This window comes from Mandrillus leucophaeus, unplaced genomic scaffold (genome assembly GCF_000951045.1).
Source record: "Mandrillus leucophaeus isolate KB7577 unplaced genomic scaffold, Mleu.le_1.0 Scaffold196, whole genome shotgun sequence".
In the NCBI taxonomy this organism is placed as follows: Eukaryota; Metazoa; Chordata; class Mammalia; order Primates; family Cercopithecidae; genus Mandrillus; species Mandrillus leucophaeus.
Genome location: NW_012101987.1, coordinates 2352141 through 2356486, shown reverse-complemented (window position 1 = coordinate 2356486; position 4346 = coordinate 2352141). Strand labels below are relative to the sequence as shown.

The following is a 4346-nucleotide window of genomic DNA, read 5'->3' as shown; positions in this document are numbered from 1 at the left end:
AAAGCTAAATATAGACAGAGGAGTGGGGCATAGAAAGAGTTTAAGAAATTTTTTTCTATTTATATTTACTTGTCTGTGATTTGTGGAGCAACTACTGGAACTGCAGGAATAGAAAACACGTTGCTAAATGGAATGTTTCTGTAAGCACCAGTTTTAATACAAAATTTTAAGAAATAAGATGTTAAAATGTATAGTTTATTTTTCTTATTTATCTGCTTTTGGGTTGCAGGAAATTGTAAGCACCCGCTCTAGAAAGGCAGAAGGATTTACTGGCCAAAACTCTGACCTGTATAAAACAGTTTTGAAAGGCAAGACTCCAGAGTGGGCCAGACCTAAAGAAGGCCTTCAAAAAGGGTGAAACTGAACAGAAATGGGGCAGGGAAAGGACCCTATGTAGAATTCTGTTCTCTATGCCACTGGGGTATTTCCAATTCTGTTTTTCCTAAGCTTACCTAAGAAAAACTTAAATCCCAGACTTTATGTAACTTTAATCTATTTTTGCCACTGCTCTGTCAATTTTATAACTATACTATCAAGCAATTTAAATGACTTTTTAAAAGTTTTCTGAAATAATTTTATTAGAAGATAAATATGTATTCTCAATAAAGTAAAAGATACACAAATAATAACTCCTCAGTCCATAAATATCCCTTCAGGTGATAACCTCAGAAGACACAACAATGTAAAAAGAAGCGGCCCAAGTTTTTTGTTTTTTGAGATGGAGTTTCGTTCTTGTTGCCTAGGCTGGAGTGCAATGGCACGATCTTGGCTCACTGCAACTTCTGCCTCCTGGGTTCAAGCGATTCTCCTCCTCAGTCTCCCGAGTAGCTGGAATTACAGGCATGCATCACCACGCCTAGCTAATTTTTTTAGCGGAGATGGGGTTTCTCCATGTTGTTCAGGCTGATCTCGAACTCCCGACCTCAGGTGATCCACCTGCCTCAGCCTCCTAAAGTGCTGGGATTATAGGCATGAGCCACAGCGCCTGGCTGAAGAGGCCAAAGTTTTATTTTGCTTTGCACACATCCATTCACCGTACCAACCATATGTTGTTTAATTCAACCATGTATCCAGTTGCTAGTCTAGACCAAAAGTTTCCGGATGGTAGGGACCATGACTGCTTCATCTATTTTTTGAATGACCTTACAAAATGGAAGCAATTAGTTTATCTTTTGAGTCACCAGACCTCCTCTTTGTCTTTCACCAAAGTAACAGGAAACTAGAGAAACTCTCATCTGGGTACAAACCAAAGTTATCTCTTATATGAGGGGAGGAAAAAAACACAGAATGACCCATTTCTCTTACACTGAGACACAAGCAGAATCAACCACTCTTGTCAGCCTGACACAATTCTGCCCTGGACATCCTCAAATGTCTCAAAGACATCTAGGTGATTGTGAGAAGGTTCTTAGTGACCCTGGGCTGATGGCCCGATGATAAGCCAGGCTGAGAGAAATTCATGCTGATTCTAAATAGAAGATGGAACTGCCTTGGTGGAGCTCCAGAACCTGGATCACCTATCCTGATTTGCTAGGTTTTGGGTAAGAGCAACAACAATACTCTACGCCAGTATCACATTTTACAGGTAGGTATAGTTGTGGTCATGGCTCTGGATACTTTGTGGCCTTGATCTCTCACCAAGATGCTTGTTTACACTTACAGATTCTGTCATCAGATTCTATTTACACCTGGAGTCTCTCACATAACTGTAGCAGGTCACTGAACAAGATCTGAAAAGCTTAAAGAGCCACACTCTCAAATGGGAGCTTTAAGATTTCTACGCTGACATCTCGCAATATAGAAAATGCCTTCTGTTGGTTTTCAGTACATTCTCAATTCAAAGTCTTCTGGCCCTGTCTTGTAAATCCCAGGCAGACGCCAGACCTTATGTGCAGATTCTAGGTGGGATCAACTTGGCTCTGCATCCTTGGGTGTTACAGCAAACAGAGTAAATCAAAGGAGAGCTACCCTATAGAGGCTGCTCTGGCACATTCTAAATAATATGTCTAACTAAAAGAAAAAACTGAGGCAACATGAACATAAGTAGAGAGTTCATCTGGGTCAAGCTTGAGGACTATAACCTTGGAGCGAAAATACATCTTTCAAAGATTGAACAAATAAGAAGTTGAATCTCTCAACAGACCAATAACAAGTGCCAAAATTGAATTGGTTTTAAATGGCCAGCCAACCACAAATAAAAAAGAACCAGACAAATTTGCAGATGAATTCTACCAGATGTACAAAGAAGAGCTGGTACCACTTCTAATATTATTTCAAAATATTGAGAAAAAGGGACTTATTTTTCAACTCATTATATAAAAACAGCATCATTGTGATACCAAAACTGTTAAGAGACACCAAAAAAAAAAAAAAAAAGAAAACTTCAGGACAATATCCCTGAGGAGCACTGATGTGAAAAACTTCAAAAAAATACTGGAGAACCGAATCCAGCAGCACATCAAAAAACGTATCCACCACTATCAAGTTGGCTTCATCCCTGGGATGCAAGGCTGGTTCAACATATGCAAATCAATAAATGTAATCCATCACATAAAGAGAACAAAAGACAAAAACACATAATTATCTGGAGAGGAGTCAGCTTGGGGAGGCCGCGGCAGCGGCGCTAGGGTGCGAGGAGGCCCAAGGCCTGCCCGGGGCGGGTCGCGGGGTGGGTGGGCGAACTGAGGAAAGGAGGCATCTGCTTGCGCGGTGCAGCCCCGACAGCGCCATTGTTGGGGGACGGGGTGCTGCGCAGGGCCTCGGAGTAGGGGGGCTAGCGAAGGCGCCGGAGGCAGCGGAGAGAAGCGAAGGCGCCCCATGGGAAACACGCTGACCTATTGCTTGTCCCCCAGTACCAGCCTCAAGCTGGGCAAGTGCGCAGGGTCTGAGGTGTACTGCGTGTCCGACCTCTACGAGGCGGCATCCGGGTAGGGGATGCGGTGGCGGTAGCTCCGGCTGCTGTGGAGCTTGCCAAGTTGGATTTAGGAGCGGGCCAGGGCCACCACCTGCAGCACGTCAGCAACCGCGAGATGCCCGAAGATTTAGCCTTGGAGTCAAACCCTTCTGACCATCCAAGGGCAAGCACAATTTTCCTGAGCAAATCTCAAACCGATGTGCGAGAAAAGAGGAAAAGAAACCACTTAAATCATGTATCTCCAGGACAGCTTACTAAAAAGTATAGCTCATGCTCAACAATATTTCTAGATGACAGAACAGTCAACCAGCCTAATCTTAGAACCACAGTAAAATGTGTGACCTCAGAAATATATTACCACATAAAGAACAGAGAAGCAAATAGATCCCTGGATATTTCTGATGAGAGATCACATCCACTTACACGACAAAAAGTTCCACAGGAATACTTTAAGCATGATCCTGAGCACAAGTTTATTTACAGATTTGTTCGTACTCTTTTTAGTGCTGCGCAGCTAACAGCTGAATGTACAACAGTAACTTTGGTTTACTGAAAAAAGTTTTTAACTTACGCTGAAATCAACATTTGTCCCACTAACTGGAAAAGGATTGTTCTGGGAGCCATTCTTCTTGCCTCCAAGGTTTCCGATGATCAGGCTGTATGGACTGTGGACTACTGCCAGATCCTCAAGGACATTACAGTTGAAGACATGAATGAAATGGAAAGGCATTTTTTGGAACTTCTTCAGTTTAATATTAATGCTCCTGCCAGGTTTGTGCCAAACACTACTTTGACCTTCTCTCCTACGCAGATGACAACAACCTGAATTTTCTATTTTCTCCTCTTAGCGAAGAAAGAGCACGGAACCTAGAGGCTATTTCTAGATTATGTGAAGACAAAGACTGGTGTGGAGCAGGTACACGAAGGTCTTTCAGCACTGATAACTTCATTGGTATTCAGCACTCTAAAGCCATCCTCTCTTAAAGGGAGAAATGAGGGGTTATAATGTCATGTGACCTTCATCTACAAACATTGGAGAAATACCACCTTTCCTGCTCAAAACCCAGCAAAATTAGTGTTTTCATCAAAAGGAAAGAGCTCAAATTCAAGAGACTCATGGACAACAAGGATCATACTCCATAGAAAAGAATGGGACCTTGTCAATGCAACAAAACACTCTTCTGTCATTTTTAATGTAAACAGAGTTACAAAAACCACTCCAAAATGAAGGCTCCCATCCCACACACAGATATTTGCTTACAGTGTGGGCCGATAGCTGTGAACTATGTTAGGTTTTTTTTAAACAATAGTTTAGGTGCCGGGCGCGGTGGCTTAAGCCTGTAATCCCAGCACTTTGGGAGGCCGAGGTGGGCGGATCACGAGGTCAGGAGATGGAGACCATCCTGGCTAACACGGTGAAACCCCGTCTCTA

General features: G+C 42.8%; 1 protein-coding gene and 1 pseudogene across 1 annotated transcript in view; one reads left to right on the top strand and one right to left on the bottom strand.

Annotated features, from left to right (window-relative positions):
• LOC105538625 (zinc finger protein 100-like) overlaps window positions 1-4346 on the bottom strand; it is a 46617-nt gene that overhangs the window by 25662 nt on the left and 16609 nt on the right.
• LOC105538623 lies at window positions 2818-3898 on the top strand (annotated as a pseudogene).